Source organism: Melospiza georgiana, chromosome Z, assembly GCF_028018845.1.
Source record: "Melospiza georgiana isolate bMelGeo1 chromosome Z, bMelGeo1.pri, whole genome shotgun sequence".
Lineage (NCBI taxonomy): Eukaryota > Metazoa > Chordata > Aves > Passeriformes > Passerellidae > Melospiza > Melospiza georgiana.
This window is the reverse complement of record NC_080465.1, coordinates 36,513,350-36,535,693: the sequence shown is the minus strand read 5'-3', so window position 1 is coordinate 36,535,693 and position 22,344 is coordinate 36,513,350. Positions and strand designations below refer to the sequence as shown.

The 22,344-nt window shown below is 34.1% G+C and overlaps 1 protein-coding gene across 36 annotated transcripts in view; it reads right to left on the bottom strand.

Moving 5' to 3' along the window:
- PTPRD (protein tyrosine phosphatase receptor type D) overlaps positions 1 to 22,344 on the bottom strand; it is a 1,169,657-nt gene that overhangs the window by 771,532 nt on the left and 375,781 nt on the right. For all 36 annotated transcript variants that reach the window (XM_058043168.1, XM_058043170.1, XM_058043166.1 and 33 more), the window contains exon 5: positions 17,003 to 17,046. The gene's annotated coding sequence lies outside the window, so the exon portion shown is untranslated. The remainder of the gene's footprint in view (positions 1 to 17,002; positions 17,047 to 22,344) is intronic.

Below are 22,344 nucleotides of genomic sequence, written 5' to 3'. Positions count from 1 at the left end.
TGATAGTAATAGACTGCACTAAGACATGTCCTTTTAGGGCATAGTTATCTCAGCACTTCCTCTGGTAGCAAAACTGATTCAAGGAACTTCTTTTTGTGCCTCCCCAGAGATAAATATTCCTGCCTCTATGACATGATTAATGTCCCCCATCTACTGTGCTGACACAAGTGTTTTTGAATCATTGGACAAACAGATTTACATAAATGATGTTATTCACAAGAAATGGGACATACCTGCTGTCAGAGCTTCCACTAACCAAAATAGTTATTGTCTACACAATCTTGGCGGAACAAGAAGACTTCCTAAAATTTGAATGACAACAGCTTTGAAATTCTTAACTGAATGGCTTCCTCAGGAAAGAAGGGGGGAGAGGATACAGGAGCTAAAAGAAAAGGCCAAATTAAGTGACACACACTAGAGGCTAAGGCCCATGCTGAAAGTTCACAGTTTCCTTCACTGCAGCATTGTTGACTTGTTGGTCCTTGAAAATTCTCTATACTATGACTGGAAATAGATACCAACATCACACCTGAAGTATGTCTGGAATTGTGCATCACAAGTATCTTGCTGTGTAGCTGTTTACCATTTGCAAGTACACGTGCTGATCCAGATCTGCCTGAGTGCTGTGCCAAGCACACTACAGCTGAGGCCTTCATGGGCCTTGCCAGTTTTGCATAGGCTGTGCAGGATGTGAAAAAGGTTAACCACAGTCGCCCATTTAGAAACCTTGCAGGCATAATGAAAAGAAGTCCGTGCCGGAGGGCCAGCAGTTGAGCTGCTTTTCAGGAAGCCAACTGCCCAGGAGCTTTCATTTCCTAGAGCTATTTATCTCAGCACAAAAATGAAAAACACAAAGGAACCATATATAATATTGACTGATACTATAAACTCAGATGTTCATTCCCAAATCATCCATTACAAAGAGACATCAGAGAGATGGAAATTAAAAAACAACTCTTGTTTTTGAGGGTTGTCTTGCTCTCTTTTTTTTGTTATCTCTCTTTTTTTTTTCTCCTTTTCTTTATCCCAGTTTATTTCAATGCTCCATTTTTAGTATTTTTCTTAATGATTTTCTGACTAAACAAACTCCTTAATCCAAAAAAAATCTCAAAAGCACAGAACCTGTCAGTGTAAAATTTCCTGAGGCTCCAGCTAGCTAGAGGCAGAAACATCTTGCAGCAACTTTTATGAGTGTATGCTGCATATAAAATGGGGTTTATATTTCTGAATAAAATGGGCTATAATAGAGGAGAAATCTTAAAGTGGAAGAACATGTCGATAATCTTTGGAATTATTGTACTGAATTTTGGTATTGACTTTTAAAGTACTACAGTTCTACTCCTTGCTTCTGTGATTACTGTTTACTTAGAATCACATAAATGAAAGGTAAATATTTTTGAATTTTTTTGTAATAAGAGTTCCAGGAGGGCTAGCCTTCACTTGCTACAGTATAAGAAGTTAACAACACAGTTGAGTGCCACCATCTCTTTTATCAAGAATATGGACAATTATTTTAAATATATTATTTTCTTGTAGATTTTCTTGGTTTTGTGTTGTTTCCTTGAGACAGCTTTCTTAAACACCTGCTGTAAGTGTGTTTATATAAAAAGTAGCGTAAGACCATACCTGTTTAACTGGAAACTTCTAACTGGAAGTAGATCCAATCTAAGAGGTCAATGACTCATTTTTATTTTTAGCAATTTTTTTTCAGCTCCCTTCCATTCCAGGTGATTATATCCATCTCAGTTGTGTCAAATCAATTACTTTACTAATTTTGGGGCTTTTTGTGATTTTAGTTTAGTAGTGTTTTCTATGTTCTTGGTTTTTAACATTGCACAAAATTACCTCCAGGTTTTTTTTTAACTTAAGTTAATAAAATAAAATATACATTTAAAGAACATAAATGGAAAAAAGGGTGCATCTATCTAAAGACATCTCATTACAGACTGATAAACAAGCAACTCAGAGTTCAAAGCTGATTCACAAAAGCTGCTGGTGAGATGAAAGTGGAACATTGTGGAGAATATATTATTAAAAAATTGTTGTTATTTCTGTCCCATTTTTTTTGTTATCATTCCTAATACAGAATATCACCATATAATATCTTAATCTAAAAGACAAGAGTGTTCTGAACAGCCTAACAAGTAATGAATTGTGCCCTGGCAGCCAGGAGGACCAGTAATATCCTGCGGTGCATCACGCACAGCATCACCAGCCAGTCAATTTCTCTCTGTGATGTAAGAAATAAGTGTTTTAATGCATGGTAAACAATTAGAATTATCAGGTTTTTGCGATGTTTTTGCCCTCCAGCTGGGAGATGGTAACCACAGTAATGCCTCAATAGACAAGGGCGAATTTATGTGATAAGATCAGTTGGACTGGGGACAAACAAAAGATAAATCAGTCATTTGTGATAGTTAGTGAAAATATGCCAAAAATAATTACATGCTGCACAGTACAACACATCAATAGCGGTTATGAATGTAAGTATTTCTGAGATTATGCATATTCTTTTTCCATCACCCATACGTAACACATATGCACAAATGAGATACAGAAAGTCTAACCAGACAGAACCAATCATGATTTTCCTGTCAACAGCACTAGGAGATAAAACAAAAAGCAGAAATATACATGAGAACAATTAAAAGTGGACCAGAGTCGGCAAGACCAAAATCCTTCTGGGAGACTTTAGCTGCCAAAAATACCCACTTCATTACTTTGAAGAATGTGAATATAGTCTTCAGGCTAACACCAGTGAAAAAAAGGTCATAATCACTTTTTTAAATTCCAAAATATATCTCCCAAACTAGTGGATATAGTACCAGTGTGCTTGTGCACCCTTTTACACTCAGAAGAGTCTGAAGACATTGCTGTGGATGTGAGTTTTCAGAGAGTTCTCAAAAAGTATTGCATTTTGTCTCATGCAAGAAATAATCCTATTAAATCTTCCTGCCTGCGTAAGCTGTAAAAACATTAATTCATTTTACCTTTCAAAATAAAATTTTAATTTCTTAGCCAATCCTTTATTCAGTGAAAATTTCCTCCTCTTCCTATTGTAACCAAGTTTGTATCTTTTATTTCTGGAAGATTGCCTTCATGCCAGTGCAAATATTTACATACAAAAATGATAGAAAATAATCTAAGTAGAACAGAACTTTGGAGTTTATTGCTCTTGAATTACATCAAGGAGGAAGTAAGCCAGCACTTTGACATGAAAATGGGCACTTGACCATCTTCGGCTTTCTTCCAGGAGTGCTGTTATACATGCTCCTCCACTCCAAAGGAGGAGGACAAAGTTGGTCAGGAATAATGTTCACTTTCCCCTTGTGAGTGGCTACATTCAGTTATTGCACAAAGTGCTCTGGTATTACAATGCCTTTGAAGTAGATCTTCAAACTCTGACTGATACAGAAACAGGGTTCCTGTCTGCATCTTTTTCAGCAATGCTATTTCTAAGGGACTGAATTATCTATCTACTCATTTTAAGGAGGCATTCTAGAACAAAACTAGGATTCATGTTTTCACAACTGAATAACCTGACCTAAAAGATGCATATACTCAGGCTGGCCTAATAACTTATGAGCACTAAAACATATTATGACTTTTAATGCAATTACAATGCAATTACAGAAGACTTTTTAAAACTATTGCTTTCCTTTAAGTGGCACAGCAAAGCCTTTATCATATCAAAGAAATCAATGAAAATGAAGTCAGTTAAATCAGGGTGAACCTTGTAAATATGGAAAGTAAAAGAAACCCATAGAAAGTTCATGTTTCCCTCAATTTCCATCTTGTTCTGTTATCCCAAATATGTCATATAGATTTAGTCCAGATATTTCTCCACCATAATAGCTTGACCTGTATGAGCATAAGCTAGTAGCAAATTCCAGAGAACCAGGGACTCATAGATTGGTTTATACTGGAAGGGATCTTAAAGACCATCTAAAGAAGTTTGATTTCTACTTTCAAACCCAAGATAAAAATCTAAGGTGAAAAAAATTTATAAAAATTCACATCATAGGAAGCAAAATATTTAGAAGCTATGCAACCTAATAAAAAGTTTAAAAGGTCCTTAGTATGGGGTGATATACAAACACAGATTCAGACAATTTTTTAAACCCCTATAAAACTTTTGATGTACTATATATTTCCTAGGACAACAACTGATTCTGATTTTTAAAGCCTTCATTACATCGAATTTAAGAAAGAAGACAAGGTAGTGTAGCAACATATAAAGTGACAGAACACTTTATATGATGAAACTGAGATATCAGAAGTATTAATATTAGAGATAATATTTTGTATCAGCATATCTAATATGTACTTGTTAAGGTAATTTTTACATTCAGAGCATTCTTTCCATTCTATGTAATAATAAAATTCTCTGTAATAATAAAATAAAATTTCTCACTCCTTGTCTGATTCTGATTTTTCCTTTTATATAAAGCAAAGGCCTTATTAAATTCTGATAGTCTTGTGCAAGCACAAAAATAATTAATTGTTTATTTCAATAAAACAGAAGGTTTTATTCAGACCTTAAACCTTGTAGTATAAACTGTGCAAACATAAAAGCAATGCAATCTGTAAATTATTTCCTGGGACAAAAATTCATACAGCAAAATATCGTATTGTGAAATTACTAAACCTGTGCATTATTTCTTGAATAATATTAATTTAATTTGCCTTTTTTGCCCCTGAGATGCACAGGCTTAGATAACTGTAATGATTTCCATTGACATAATCAACAACCAAAAATTAATACATTAATCTCTATTCCTAATACTCTACATTTAATGCAATGATCTGGGTTTCTTTTGTGAAAGGTTCCCAGTGTGTTATATTGTCCCTGACATTTATTTCTTCCATATTTTATCACTAGATTATTATCTAACGTGGGCAATTTCCCATTGTAGTGCAATATTGCATCTAACACCTTTATTTTATTCTCAGAATTATTCACATTTTCTGCTCATTGTTCTCCTCTGAAAATTCTTAATATTGTGGCTGTTTGAAGAAATACGGCATATTACATCAACCACGAGATTTCCTTCACTGCTCTGAGAAATCTAATGTTGTAGCTCTTGGGCATTTGAGTCATTAAGGGAATTTTCATGTTCAGTGCCCTAAGACAGACTCAGCCTTGCATGATTCAAAACAACTTTACACCACTTATAATAAATGGTCCGTGCAGGAATGTTTGCTTTTCTTATCTGTCCTTTCCCCCTCCTCACAGAAGATTTTTAAACCTTGTTTGAATTCTATTTCCTCAATTAATAGCAAAAAAGTTAAAGTGACATCAGCTGATTATCAAAAAACAATGAAAAATTTTTAAAAACTGGGAAGTAAGGAAAATTAGATTTATCTGTCAGTGTTCTGCAAATAACTGATTTCCATGTTATCACCTTCATTCTCACAAACATTCAAGTGGGAAAGCCTCTTACACCAAGGGAAGTTCCCCCACAATTGGTTTGGCAGGCCTAAATCAGAAGATTGTTCTTGATTATATTAATTTAAAAAATTCTGTTGAACTTTGTATTAGGATTTCTTGGAAGAGTTGAAATGAAAACTTTTGCCTGATTAATAAGAGAAAAAATATTCCTTAAAAGGCATTCAAAAAGGAATAAGGATATGAAACATCTCAAAGTCTGACCAAAACAGGAAATTAAATGCAGTAATAAAAGGTACAACATGAAGTATAGATTAGCTGAACTATGCATAGCTTTCAAAAAAAATCAATAACAAATCAGATATTGTTTAAAATTAAACTAATTTTAAAGAAATGAATGAATGAATGTTACTGCTCAGTAATGCTGTTGGTCATAGCAATCCAGGGACTAGTATGCTTTGAATAATGCTGAAGAATATAATTCAGCAAGCCTATTCCATATCTGACTGCACGTGGCTGTAAAGAAAACTCAGAAGTTAGACTTTCCTTTTGTTCACTCATTAAAGAGCTTTTTTTACACATTATGTTTCTTTAAATTTTACTTTGAAGTAGAACCAGTTTAAAGAAAAGAAAAATACTGTGGTTCAGAAATGAATGAAGCTATTAATTGAGCAAATAATATAACCAAGTCCATTTTCCACTTTCATTTTCTTCCTCATGTTCATTTAGATCTCTAAGATTGATCTTTTTATATAAATGTCATGCACAAACTTTCACACTAACACAAGTGCTAGATCAGAAATCATGTTACAAAGGTTGCTGTAACTATAGATAAATTTGCAGACAACACTGCAAAACCTCCCCTAATTTACAGACTGAATTAAACAGACAAAATGTCTTATTAAATATTTTCTATTTTGTCTCTGAATTTTGATCTATCTCAAGCTCCTACACCTGAATTCCATCATTACTTTTAGGAGTAAAAAGGAGGGTATTTTCTAGATCTGAGCAATTCTTAACAAGGAAAAAAAGGGAAAGAAGAAGAAAAATAGGAAATTCCACACCAATTGGTGAATCATTAGATATAAGTAAGACATGGAAATGTTCTAATGTTCTTGGAGAAACGCCGTGGAAAAACATAGTTTGATTTAGGATTTTTACACAGGTAGAGAAGACCATACTTAATTACACAGCATGCTTTGAAATATTTCTGGTTTTATAGATAAGAGAATTTCTCCAGATTCTGTAAAATTACTCTTTTAAGTGCATCTGAAAAAAATTCTTGCACAACAGTGAACCGTTAACACAAATCTTACAGCATGTAGGAAAATTACAAAAAGAGCAAAAATATATAGTGTATATTATGTACCATCATTCTCTCCCCCAATAGCATGAGATTGTACAACATAAAAAAAAAAACTGTGGAATCTTTTCCACTCAGTTCCTACCCTCCATTGTTGAATAACTCAAAAGTGAAGATAATATTCTAGGAGGAACTTAAATTTTAAGTGGTGTCAAAAAAACCAAAATTCTCTCTTCGAATAAAAAAAAAACAATTAAAAAAATCTTCCATTTTATTAGCTATTTCTGTAAGTAAGAGATGAATGTTCACATTCCGTTACATTGTCTCTTATTTCTGTATTTTATGGTGAACTCCTAGGCACAAAAATTTTCCTCCAATCTTTATTACTTCAAAGTCTTCTATGTTTCTGTAGACTATAAGAGGACTAAACCAACATGGTAATAACCTACATTTCATGTGTGCTTTTGCAGTATGGAGGGAAAGGCTGATGAGGGGTTGTCATGTTAAGGACATTTCCCTGCCCATCCATCCAGGAATTACTCTGGCAGTGTGTCTCACACCCCTGAGCTGGGACTACACCACTTAACAGCTACACCCCACTCCTCACACAGTCAGACTGGGTTTGCATACCAGCTCAACCCCAGGTTTCCTATAGAAGAGTCTAAGGTGTCCAGATCCCTAAAATAATTTAATTTTGGTAAAATTAAAAAAATAGCAGCTTGAGCTGGGTGCCTCCTGGGAGGCACTCTGAGAAAAGGAATCCCTGGGCTTTCATACCCTCAGTCTGTGCAATGGAGGTCTCGCTCTTTCAGCTGAGTGTCCAGTCACCTCAGCCTCTGCCATGTCTCTGAGTGTCCAGTCACCTGGATGGTGCCAGAAGTCCCTGCACATCTTTTTGTGCAAAGGGTCAGCAGTTCACTGACCTCCTCTTGCCTGGAGCTCCCAGCCGCCAGAGCTGAACCTGCGGCTCAGTCAGCAGCTTGCAAACTGAGCTACCTGCACCAAATGTATTCTTCAGCAGCCCTCGAATGGTAATCTGAAATAGCCCTTAATATCCTGTTTCATATAATGACAATCCAAATTAGGTTTCCCAGATTTGTACAGGATCCCAAATGGTAGTGGTTTATTCCTTAAATACAGATGTTATTGTTTCTGACAGATAAAATTTTGAAATAATTACATTTGGCCATAGGTCAGTAATTCTCTCCCTTTTATGCTTTAAGATCTACAGGTAGTCCTTTATAATGGTAAAAATTTTAATATTTCAACAATATTTCAAGTCCTTTGTATAAGATGAGTACTAGCATAGCCCTGTAAAATGCAGCAAAGTCATGATGCATCATTTTGCTAAGGTAGTTAGAATTATAAATCCTGCTTCATTGAAGTAGAATAGAAATTTACAAGAAAAAAAAGAGAGTTTCCTGAGAGGCAAAAAATGCATTTATATTAATAATCACTATTTAAAAAACTAAAATAGTTTCTACCTGTAAGTCGAAACAAGTGTTTTTGTTTGGATATTTCACTTTCCCCTTATTCCTCTAAAAGCTCAACTTCCTGAGAGGACGTTCTTCTGTACTTGCAAGTGTATTGCAGAGTTTCTTTGCCAGCAATGCTTATTATCAATGAAAAAAAATGTTTATAAGCCCCTAAGTTGAAACAGTCAGAAGCAGGACTAGCACAGAGGAATCCACCAGAAAAAGCATTCCAGTGGGCTGCTGGGTGAGAAGGATTTAACTGGAAAATTTAGCAGTGTGGAAATTTATGGGACTGATCTGCAGGTCTATGGTTCAGTAGAAAGCAGATAAAAGCCTTGCTGAAAGGACACAAGTCTCAGTTATCAAAGAGTCCTAGAGTGAATGACAAACAAGTAAAGAGGTGGACACACTCCTATTCAGCTGTCAGAGGGACCAGGTTCTGAGGACATTCTTGTCTGCTCTGGGAAAATAAAAGTGGGAAAAAAAATCTGCTGACATCCTTTTCATTTAGTACCCAAGAGAATTGTGGTAAACCAGAGACGATGGAAGATCCCTTTCAGAAACTAAGATAAAGAGAGAGCTTTTCAATTAAAAAATAAGTAACATATAATCCTGGTTCTCAAAATACTAGACATCTTCTGAGAGCCTGAATTCTGATACTTTAAAGATTTTTTTTCCATTTTATTTTTTGCATTATCCTTATGTGAAGATGTACTGTTGAATTAAAAACATTCTCTACATACAAACAACATCAAAAGAACAGCAATTTAGAAGTATCTTTCTAATGACCCTCTTTCTGAACACCATTTTGTGTTTTATCCAAAATGCAGAATCTGCAAAGGTAGGATCTACATGTTTCACCTAGTAGTGGGGCTTCATAAAGAAACAATATCAGTTAAGTATCCCCCTCATATCTTAATTTTCACTTTTAAAATGAAATCCTAAACTGATTTTTCTTGGTAAGATTATGTCTTACTAAACACAATATTTTGTGGTTTTGTAATATAATATGTATAGGTGGCCATTGAATCTTAGTATGTATTGTGTAGGTGACCTTTGAGTCTCAGTAAAATATATGTATTGTATAAGTGGCCTTACCCGAATCCTAATTGTTCTAAATGGGCTGCAGCTGTGAGAAAAGTACCCAGAAGGTATGGGACTCTAGAAATATGATAACAACAATAAGATAACAACCAGTGGTGACCCCGACGTGGTGGAGATATGCAGCCTGAGAGCTGTGGCAGCCTGAGAGCTGTGGAGGAATATGCAGCCTGAAGAGCTGTGGAAGATGAGGCAGCCTGAGAGCTGTGAGGCTAAGACAGCCAAGAGCTGTGAAGAAACATGGTCTTTGCGTTGAGGAGCTGTGACAGCCAGGAGCTGAGAAACATGGCCTTTGACTCAAGGAGCTTTGAGTAATGATGGGTTATATGTACTGTAATTGTATAATTGTTAAAAGAAAAGGGGGAAATATAGGTGATCATTGAATCTTAGTATGTATTGTATAGGTGGCCTTTCAGCCATAGTACAATATATGTATTGTATAAGTGGCCTATGAGTCTCAGTAAAATATATGTATTGTATAAGTGGCCTTGCCCCAGTCCTAGTTGTTCTAAATGGGCTGCAGCTGTGATGTCCTTAATTGGGTGGCAGCTGTGGCTAGTGAAGATAACTGGGATAAAAGGGGGTGGCTTGGCAGGTTAGGGAGAGCCTTGGTGGAGCTCTGACAAAGAAGTGGGAGCAATGCTGCTGTGAAGAGCTGTGTGTGAGAAAACCATCCAGAAGGTATGGGACTCTAGAAATATGATAACAAAAATAAGATAACAACAAATATGGTCTCTGTAGGACTAGATATTAAAAAATAGAAATAATAGAAAATACCTGGTTTTTATTCATTCAGGGCAAAAAGAAATGTAAAGAAAAGCCCCATGGCATTTAGTTCATGTTTTTATTTCATTCGTTGATTCAAACCACATTTACACCTCTTTGTCTTTTCTTCCTCTCTTAAAAATTGCAGTAGTCTTTAGCTTTACTGGGATTTATTTCCCATAAGTAAATTCAAAGTAGGTACTTTAATGACAGAAATAGAAAAGGTTTTAATTTCCAAGACTTATTAAAAATCTGTCTCTAAAAAAAAAATGAAAAAAATGTTTGAAGTTCAAATGAAAGACAATATCTGACTAAAACTAATCCCCAGGAGAATCCATGGCACCTGCCAGACTCTGTAAAGGTTTTATAAATGTTGTCTTCTGCAAAGTTGACTGCAAACATCATAAGGCTTTAGGTAAATATGTATACCAGCCTTTTTGTTTGAGCAAAAATATTGAGCTTCCTGCCATTATGATTATAAAATAGAGAAGATTATGTCATGGGTTTTTTTTACTATTTGATTAGTTTTGTCTTTTTTTTTTTCCTTGGGATCGAGTTTCAAATCACACACAGAATGAAGTGTTTGAAAATAGTCTTCCTTAGTAATACAAGACTGGCAAAACAAACCATTTAGAAGCCATTCACGAGTAAACATACAGAAACACTAATGCTGAAAAATAAAAAATTTTGCTGTCTGATCCACAATAACAGAATGACACGGAAAAATTCTCCACTACATGAAAATAATACTGTTTACATTGCATAATGTAAAATGTTTATCTCTTTGGCAGAGGCAAAATACCACATTTTGTGTGTCTCATTGTGTTAATTTGATAACTGTATCAAATTAATTTTATCTGATGATTATTTCAAGCATTGTGCTCTTAGTACTTCCTTCTTTTTTAAAACAACACCAGAATAATAAAAAAACTTATTAAAAAATCTGCAAAACAGCACAGAACTTAAAATAAGCATATTTATCTTCTGTGGGATCTACTAAAGCATATGCTATGGTACTTATGCAAACATCATCATCAAGAGAGAACTTTTACACTTACTTCACTTTGCCTTCTTCCTGTTGTTGCCATATTACAGATTGAAACACCACTGTTTGGACAATAACTATATTGTCTTACTTTTCTTCATAATACATTACTAATTATTTTTCTTTTAATGTGCTTTGAACATGGAGACTCAGCTGCAGGCCTTCAAGTATGTCAAGGAAAGATTTTTATCCAGATAAAAGCATTTGAATTTTTCATCTGACCTCCTCATATCCAAACTTCAGAGATATTTCCATCAGTGTAAAATTTACGGAATTGGAGTTTTGGTTCTAACTAACAACAGGAAATGTCAGAACACATTTCAGTAACCATGTTCTGAATATTAAGAAAAGAGTGAGCGAAGAGTAGTAACTTTTGCTGCAGACAAGCACCTGACCGCCGGCCTCAAGGACCAAACAATGCTGCAACATCTCTCTGTTCCAGACATGACACGGAAGCCATCTGAGGGAAGCTACTCTACCTCTCATTTACTGACCTCAGACATGAATTATGTACAAGAGGAAAAAAATTTTTTGTCCTGGTTTTTCTCTACATCTGTCTTGACACTATAAGAATAAAAATGGTAATTGCATTAAATGCCAATATTTTCAGTTTGTTAATTCAGAAATTTACTTTTAGTGCCAACAGTTGATCCACACTGAATTACACATTACTGCCATCCCACTATCAATCCTCTGCAATGTGGTAAGGTAAATAATGAAACAATTAACAGAAACTCTGTGAAGCCATCATAACTGTAAAAGCTGAGATTAATCTTGTACCCAAGCTTATAACTTTGACTTAAATTGCAAAACTGAGAAAGATCAAACCCAAATGTATTACTTTTTTCTTATTTTTGCAAAATGGTTGGGTGATAAAGGCTGCAAAGTGAAAACAGCCCTTTGAGAAAGAGGCCTAAGACATTTGACAATAGATGGATTTTTATACAGCTGAAACATGATATGTATAATGAATTTAGTAGCACTTGACATGTAAGTTTAGTAGATATTCTTGAGCTAGTTTCACTGCTGCCATTTCATCTCTCCTGATGAAACGAATAAATTGGTGCATTGATCAGTTTGAAAGATGACTAGGATTCTTATGTGGACAGCAGCAGATCATATGTAAAAGGAAGCTGTGCAGGAGATACATTATTCATGATGCAATTATAAAATCTCATATCCTAGAGCAATGGTAATGGTCTATAGGCCCCTAAACTTACATTTTACAAAAATACTACAGCTTTAAAACCTTGCGCTGAGTTTCCTGACATATACTTCAAAGCATTTAGGTACTTGTTCCAGTTAGTTAATACACTGAGATAATTCCCTTTGTCTTTTCAGAAAGGTAGGTTTCCACACCACAGCTGAAAATACTGGTTATTCCCACTCTAAATACCTGGACACTACTGGTTGGATTTGCTCTCTGGGACATTCACTTGTTCTTTTCATAAAATAAAAGTGGCCTGATAATTTTATACTGTTTTCATTTATCTTGTGCTATTTTGTGTAAAAGAAAAAAAGCAAAAAGTGAGGTTATCCGCTGAGATCCCATGGGGCATGTAATCTTTGTAAATTATTAGTCTTTAGAATGACTAGCAAACTTTACTTTTGCCATTGAAATGAATAGACATTGAAGTATCTAAAACAAAAGCCTTGCTAATTTTTCAGTACCTTAATATAATGAAGGACTAGGATTTCTTAGTGACTTTTAAACACTCAGGGAGAAAAAAGAATTATTGAAAGGCAAGAACATATATGTAGACTGGTGTTTTTCTACCTAGTTTATTTTTTTGCCACTAATTTAAGCCATATGCTGCATAGTCATTTTATGAGACTGTAAAATTGTTCTCAGTTTGTATACATGTACTTTTACTTATTCTTTAATATTTAGATGGAATGTAGATGTGTTTTACTCAGTTTTTAGCACATTTCAGGTTGAAGTGTTCTCTTGTATCTTTTGTTTTCACTTAGAAATACCATTTACAGTTTACTATTATTATGACTAAAATCAATAGAAAGGACGAAAATATTAGCAAATTCTGTTTAATTAAGGAACATGTAACATATAAAACTGTGAAAGAATCCAGAAATTTGTGAAGAGAATACTAGAAAATCTGCTGTATGAAGAGACAGACAAAGAACTGAAAAATATCTATCTCTACAGACTCAAAGACCACATAATTTGCTCTTTTCGTTACTTAGATGTACATACACTGGACCTCATATCAAAAGAGAGCAGCTGAAGAGTATTGTAAGAATTCTGCTGGAAATCATATGAACATCAAGGTCTCATTGCATATTAATACTGAAATGTTATTTTAAAGCACTTCAAAGCCTAGGAAACACAATTTTTATCTTACTAAGGTACAGATTCTGAAGCATGATGATACAACAAATGCTGTCATATGATTTAATTAACACCAGTTATACTAGAATCTGCTAAACTTTTTTGATTAGTAATGCAGATTTAGTTACATTTCAATCAGAACAATAATATTTTCATATGATTGTGTCAAAATTGTGGAGACTTTACCACTTCTAAGTTATTTTTTTATGAACCAATTTTTATGTCAAAAGTTTCTTTTTAATTTATTTCCTCAATTCTATATCTGATTCTTTTTCTGGAAGTTTATTTTAGCATACAAGACTTTTCAAAAAATAATTATCTGAAAGTCACCAATATAACATTATTTTTGTTATGTTTCTTTGAAACAGGCAGTTTCATAAAGACATTAATAAAACTAGTAATCTGTAAATTATTACTAACATTACAAAATTTTATTATATAATTGTTTAATTTTTTTAATTAACTGCGTTATTGCATAATAAAATTGAATTGACAACTTCAAACTTTACTTGCAAAAAAGAATATAGTTATTCTCCTTTGCAGCCAAATACTTCTGCTGGCAATTCAGAGAAAAGAAATGGGTGATGCGGTTTCCTAATCCAACTTTTAAAAAATGTTTAGTTGACTTTGGACAATGATTTAGTTATATCAGAAAAATAATAAAGTTAGAAGAGAGAATTTTCTGTCTATTTGCACATATTGCATTTCTAGGAATCTCTTAGTAATAACATTTTTAGAGATCAAGATTGATTTAATGATAAGAAACAGATTTTATCCATATAAAAAAGGGATATCTATGAACAGCCCTAGCCATCCCCCTATGACTAGCCACCCTCCTAACAGGACTGCAAAACCAATCCTTTGCCTCACTAGGCCACCTCCTGCCAGAAGGCATTCCCTCCCCACTGATCCCTGCCCTAATCCTAATTGAAACAACAGGAGCAGTTATTCGTCCATTAGCACTGAGTGTATGCCTAACAGACCAACAATTAGAGTTTTTCCAGCGTGTTCAAATTTCTGAAAAATTGATTTAAAACAATAAACAAAACAATTTCTAAAATGAAAATATACCTCTTTCCAAACACTATAATTTTTCAAAGATCCAGATTATCTGTAAGTCAGTTTTTAAGGGACTTTAATATTAGTCTGACAGGTTAAGAAATATTTAAAGTTAATGATAAACATTTGTCATTTGACAGAACAATATAGAATCAGTTGAAAAATAAATTTTACTTCCTTCAGACTAACAAGACCTTCCTATTATTTCTCCAGAAAAAGACAAGGCTTAATTTTCATAAGGAAGTTCATAATTGTGTTTCTGATATCCTAAGATTTTTTTATATAATCACCCTTGCAAATACAAAGAATTTATACAGACCTAATTAAAAACTTGTTAGTTTGTTAGTGTGCTTTGCATCTAAGTGCAGCCCAGGATTAATCCAGCGAGCTACAATTGTGCAAAAATTATCGCACTCCTGCTAACGTAATGTAATCTCTCTCTGTAATCTCAATTTGGTCTGAACATGTTTGTTCTAATGGCACCTCTACTGGCATGAAATAGTAGTCTGTAAGTTGGGGAATCTGTTTTTCACCTGGTAGTATCAACAAACATGATGCTTAGGGACATGGTTTAGCGGTGGGATTGGCTGTGCTAGGTTAATGGATGTGATGATTTTAAGATTTTAACATTAGCATTTCAAACTCAATGTTTGTATGATTCTATGAATGGAGCTGCAGTTTGTATCTTGAATTGGTAAAGTATTTTACTGCATTTTGAATCAAAATATTGGTTTTAGGACATAACACTCACATCTTACTGTTCAATATCCCTTTTGCCTCCTATTTGGTAACAAGTATATTGCTAGTGTTGCTTGCAACCATATGAAGTCAACTGCATGCATAGTTTTCTGTGTGAAAATATCCCAATTTAGGAAAATATCAGTTCTCCATTTGATCTCTAAATGTGTTGTTCAGACACTTCATGTGAATGATTCATTATATTTTGCCACATACCATCTTTAAGGCTAGAAAATGGCATTTTCTCTTCTTGTCTTGTTTCCTCCCATTAAAAAATTATTTCTGACCATCTAGTGGCATTATCAAGATACAACTTGGAGCACTGAAAAACAGCTCCAGAATAAAAATATATTTATTTATTGAGTATGATACAAATAACTCAGTAGGCCTGAAATCAGTGTAGCTACAATATTGAGGATCGTATGTGAGATGTCTCTGAAAGTATACTGTATTCTCACAAAACACATCAAAGGAAAGGAAAAATGAAACTCATTAATTGAGGTAATAAAGATTTATGTTCAAGCAGTGAGGTGATGAAAATTAATACCACTGTGCTGAATGGAACGGAACTGTGACAATTGAAATGAATTGAAGATATACCTCAAGTGATTTCTGTGGCTTTAGGAGATTGCTTTTAAATTTGGGGAAAAGAAAAATGAAAGATTCTCCCAGGAGCTAGCACAGATGATCTTTTCCCAATATTGCTCATTCCTTTGCCCCTTTGCATCTTTTTCTGTGTGTGCAGTGAAACAAGACTAATTGTCCTGTCTAGAGAACTTCTGTTTCTTTAGGGACTGGGTTTAGTCTTTGCTCTAAATCCAAGTCCTAAATTCACCAAACCAAAGGCAAAATTTCAAGTGTGCTCATCTTCTCTGTGAAACTTCAGGATTATAGTAAATTTACTTTTTCCAACCAGACTTTTTGGTATCTTTAACATATAGAAATAAGTATTAGCACTCAGCATTATAATGCATCATGGTAGTAGTAGTTGTCCATATTACAAACATTGCACAAATTTTGCTGTTGAATAACAGCATGATGGGTTCTTTACTTAAAAAAAACCAAACAAAAACACACCAACAACTTGCTGTTGGCCATTCCCTCCATATCAAGCAGTTAAGATATTTCTGCTCAAGCTATGCCATTGAGTCTCTGGCATCTGAACCTGTTATTGAGATAAAGCAAAACTATTTAAAACAAAACAATAGAAAGTAAAGCAATACAAAAATTGGAGAGAAAAATGTTTCCATTTAAAGTTCACTAAGTATGCCATGTGTGAGAGAGATGCAAATTGTGTATTAGGTCTATGAAATTTTTTTTTTATGATAAGAAGCTAATTTCTAAGTACTACAGAGAAAACAACTATTTCAGGTATAAATAAAGGAGAAACTCAGTGATTAATAGATATTAAATGCATACTATTTGTTTTTCCTAAGAATAATTCATCTTCTTTCATTGTGTTTTCTAGAGTAGAGTCACCTGAAGGAACAAAGTAATCTAGGAGTGTTTTCTGTTGCTGCTTAAGTATTTGAGAATGATTTACTAAGAAGTATTAATTCTTAAGTTCAATGTACTCAATAAAAAGTTATGCCCAAAAAAAAACCTAATGAAAAAGTTACTTAAGTCAAGGTTAAGTCTGCATAAACAGTGCAGTGAGAGCGGCTTAGTACTTTAAAAATAAATGGATAACAGATTTCTTTCACTGAAACTCAATTTACGGTAACCAGTTGTTATGATTACAATGAAAATATACCAAGGCTAAAGAAGTTTTTTAACTTACTCTTCTCCAAGGCACATCCTGTTGTTTTGTCTCAGGATAGAGATCTAAAAAAGATTAAGAAACATTTGATATTACTGGTAGTTATAGTCACTGTCAAATACCATGGTTCCCTTTATACATATATTTTTATTTGTTGATAGGTAGAGTCAGAACAAATTATGCTTTTCAACACCTCATACACACATTAAAGGAAAAATTAGCAAATGAAAACATAGATACTCCTGCAGTTCTATATTTCTTTCTTTTAAATATGCTTCTGAATTGTCCTACAGATCTCATTATCGTAGAATCATAGATTGGTTTGGGTTTGCACCTTAAACATCTTGTAGTTCCGGTGCCTCACCACTCTTATTGCAAAGAATTTCATTTTAGATTATATCAGAGTTCATTTTAAATTGCATTTTTCATAATTGCATGTTTAAATTACCTCATAAATGAAAGCCTACAATTATGCAGAATTCAATTTTTATACTATGGGTCACAATTTCCAAATATATACCTTTGTAAATCTTGAAACATATTTTCAAACTTGAATCAGCTTGCAGATATTAATGACATTTAAAGACCGGCTCAAATAAAAACTCTATAATGCAAAACACTTAAATTCACTGCTTTTGAGCCTGTATAAAACATTCTATTAAATATTACATATTTTTTCTTGGTTTTAGGATTTTTATCATCTATTTTTGGTAAAGTATGGCTCAAGTAATAGTAATTTGATAACAATAATCAGGGTACGTTATGAACCTGAACTCTAGTGTTCTTCCATCTGAGTCCTTGATATTGTTGCAACAAAAAACTCATCTGTGGAATTTTGGTATGCCACTGGATAATTTAGAAATATTTATAATAAAGGATGAAAACGTAATCAGATTGATCTGAAAATTGACATTATATTCACAAGGGATTTGACTGCATGAAATACCTATACTAACATTTCCAATATGCATATCTTAAGATATTAGTTTTTTGAAGAATGAAAAGTTCAAAAACCTTATTCCTCAATTTTTCCCACCAATTTTTCTGTCAGTATGCACTCCTACTATATAAACCCCTAGTATTAAAACTGTATAGACAATGTTCACATAAGTGTTCAAAAAAATGCTTCTGTTCAGCAAAACTTATGGTGGTTACAAGTATGAAGGGCTGTAAGGTTTAAGAATAACAACAGATATATTTAGAGAGCCAACATTTACCATACCTTGGGTTTAACCCTCAGTAATTAGAAATGATGAATCTTAACTGACCAAATAGAAGAAGATAGATTACTTCCAGGAAGAACATATCAGTTAGTGGAGACAGAAGACAAAACTATTCTTGAGCAATTTGACTGTATAAATAAACAATACTTGAAACTGATGTAGGATCAAGACTTTCCAAATACAATTTTGGGAATACGGATACCTGAGCAGAAATCAAGTAAATGTAGAAATTACAGGATTTATATTAGGAAAGGTGTATAGTGAGTGCACTACCTGACTGACTATACAGCTTATTACAGCTCTATGCATGTAGTTCCCCTGCAAAAAAAAAAAAAAAAAAAACCCCAAACAAAACAACAAAGGCATGCTAGAAATCAAACTAGCCTGCAAAAAAATGACCAGCTCTAACAAATCTAAATGCACAAAATTATTTTAGTATTTAGTATTCAAATCAATTGGGCTTTGAGTTTCCTTGTTTCATGAGCTGAATTACACTCTGGCAAGTTATTCACACTTTTAAACATTGCAAGGTGAAATTTGTAATTAGCAGTGGCCTTAATGTAAATTAATAATTTACTCCTTTAGAAACTAATGGAATTATCTAAACACTGTGAATGCCTTCCACAGCTCACCTTTAAGAGCAGTGACTGATCTTGTCACTTGTCAGATTTCTTAAAAGGTTTTAAGCAGTGTTTACTGATAAATATCTATATGGAGTACATGAGAAAGAGTGCATCATATTTTGGAAGAATTCCTTTAATTTTCTTTAGGGTGATAGCATATCCTTGAAGTGAAAGGAAAGGTTACTGAATTCTTAGATTTAGAAGTTAGATTTAGAGTGTTTAACTTTTAAGTTAGACATCAGTGAAAACAAGAAGGGATATTTCAAAGTGCGTAATTCATAACATTTTAAAAAACCTCCAAATTTGTAACCTGCTAGAGTGTCTTTCACACGGCAAATTCCTAAATTTAGGATGTTATTCTCTGGCTAATAATTATGCAACAACACCAAATAGTTATTCTTCAAAGCAGTTAAACCATTTGCATCCTGTGATGGCTCATCACCAAGGTGAAGTATATTTTGCTGCCAAGACACATGTTTCTCTGTGAAACAGGTGCTCCCTTCTGCCACCCTTAATCCACTCCTCAAAATACTAATTTTACTCTTGTGTTCCTTTATCACTTAAAATCAGAGGTATTGGGCCACAGTCTACCCAGACATAATCACTGGCTTTGAGCAACAGTTTAATCTTCTATAACACGTGTCAGTTTCCCTAGATCTAAAGATTATTTATGTTTTACTTGGAAGACTAATGTTTACAAAAAGACAAAAAAATAAAGAGTTAGTGTTAAGAAAACAGACAGGAACTGAAAGAAAAAAAATGGTATGCACAGAACCTAAACAGACATCAAAGATGGTTTTTGAGCTTTTATGAATATGTTAATAACACAAATAGGTTTCTGGGACAGTGATATTTGGCCATCGTGAATTAATTCCTTCTTCCCTTATTTACATTGGTATCAATTGAAAATAAGGACACTGAAGTTATATGGTACAATGATAAACTGTAAATGAAGACTATGTTGGGGTGTCCACCTTCCCAGTACCTCAACAGAAAAGAGTCTTACTTCTGACTTCACCTGGTAAAGCATTAGACTGTGAATGAGCTATTTCATATTCCTGCTCCTTTCATGTTGTCTGGAAAAAAACCAAAACAACCACCACAGAAGGGCATAGCAGCTTTTTTCTTTAAAGAACTATCAGTATTTTGGGATCAGAATTTTGATACTGTCTTTAAATAGCACATTTGTCGTCCTCTGAACTCCAAGGCTTGCTGCTTTCTCACTGTATGCTCATGACGTATTTCATGTAGAAAAGGGGGAAAAAACCCCTCTTCTGGACAGTACATTGCTGCACTCAAGAAATTTTTTCTGGTTTTGTGGGGTTTTTTTTGGTTTGTTGGTTTTTGTTTTGCCTTTTTTATTTGTTTGTTTTTAATACATTTTGTTGAATATGTTATAAATAATGCCTAAGCCCTAAGCCATTTTGGTATGTTGAAGATAGGTGTAGATTTGCCAAAACTCTTAAGTCATCTAGAGCTCATCAATGTGATTTCTAAAGGGACCCATAGGGTAGCTGTTCAGGTGCTTTCCCAAGCAGCTAATTCCTTTAAAAATTCAGTCTGCAAGTTGTATCTCAGAGTTCAAAATTAAAGAGATAACACAATGCCTAGACAGATGCATCAACAGCTATTCTGAGATTATTGTGGAGGCATCTTAATCAAAAGCATTTGATCCTTTTGCAACTGGGACTGAGGGGAAACATAGGGTGATGACATGTGTGAATACTACTCCTATGGTTATAAAACCACTGTGTAAAAATTAACCTTATTTATGGAATGGTATTTCTTATAAAGTTGCGGCTGGAGGCCTTTAATCTGGCTCTGACTATTGTGCCAACCCTGAAGTGTTAGTCAGTAGTATGAAATATTTACTATTTGAGACAAAGAGGAGACAAACAGTGGTAAAATGGGGAAAAAAATCTATCAAAATTAAACCTCTCTTGAAAATACATTCAATTACTGTCAAAAGACTTGAAGTACTTAACCTTTAATGTATAAATATTTGCTTTATATTGCTTTATTGGGAATTTCAAGCTAAGAAATCTGTGGTAGTTAATTTTCTCGATCTCTGTCAAGAATCTTCTTTGCAAAGGCCAGCCAACTAGGGAATATCTAATTGCTCACAACATGTTGTCAATTATAGGTAAATAGACACACTAGAAAAGCAAGAGGGTTCATAATGGGGAAAGGAAATTAAAGAATTATTTTTGTACCAAGATTCTTCTGTTAGGGAAGAAGTGAACGATACTTTTTAAAAACTATTGCTAAATAGCAATAAAAATTATGTTATTTCAGCATAAATTTAGATATGTGTTCCTCAAGTATGATAGTACAGTGGTGAGTAAGCTTGCTGCAGCATGCAATTTGGGCCCAAATAACTGAGATTATGTATTTCCCTTTAGTTTCTAAAGAGTTCCTTTACCGTAAGAAAGCAAAAAACTTAAGCAACAGTGAATCTGCATGCTCATAGTGTAGTTGACTCCCATTCTGCTCTTATACATTTGATACAGAGTTACACTTAATTGTTATACCGATAATGACCTGATAAATGCAATGACTCTTCATTGTACACATTCTGCATCATACTTTGTAAAAGTGCATCTGAACATTATTCTTTCAAAATCTCCGGGGGACTCTATTTACTGACAAAAAGTAGTAGTTATAGTAATTTCTTAATTAGCTAAATAGCACTACCAGATATCAATTCGATCTAGTTCTATCAACTCGATGGATCCCAAGCAGATCCATCACTATCTCAAACTCTTTGAGCCTCGCTTTGGGTGCTGAAAAAGGACTGTCATAGTTTGACCTCAACCAACAGCTAAGCCCCACACAGCCACTTGCTCAATCCCATACCAATGGGGAGAGAACATGAAAAGTAAAAGGCAGTTAAGCAAGGAAAGGAAAAGTTGTGCACACAAGCAAAAACAAATCAAGGAATTAATTCACAGCTATCCATGGGCACGCAGGTGCTCAGTTATCTCCAGGGGAACAGGGCCCATCATGCACAGAGTTACTTGGAAAGACAAATATCGTCTTTCCAAATGTTCTGCTCTCCCTTCTTCTTCCACCCACTTTATATACTGGCATGGTGCCACAGGGTCTGGAATATGCCTTTGGTCAATTGGGGTCACCTGTTCCAGCTGTGTCTCTTCCCATCCTCCCAAGAACCCCAATCTCCTCACCAGTGTGGCAGTACAAGAAGCAGAAAATGTTTTAGTTCTGGGCAAATACTGCTCAGCAAACAACAAAAAGATCTTGATATTATCAATGCTGCGTTCAGCAATTCAAAACCAGCCCAATTGTAGCCACAATTGTACCATATTATCAGACTGCAGCTCTGACATCAACATGTCACACCACTATACTATTACATGGATGGGAAGATAATATTAGTCTATGATGTCTGCTTAATTTTTACCAGACAAAATGCTTTCTGTGCAATACATATAGCATTGAATAGCAATATTTCTACAGATATTTCATTAATATTTATGCATCTGCTTTATGCATTTAC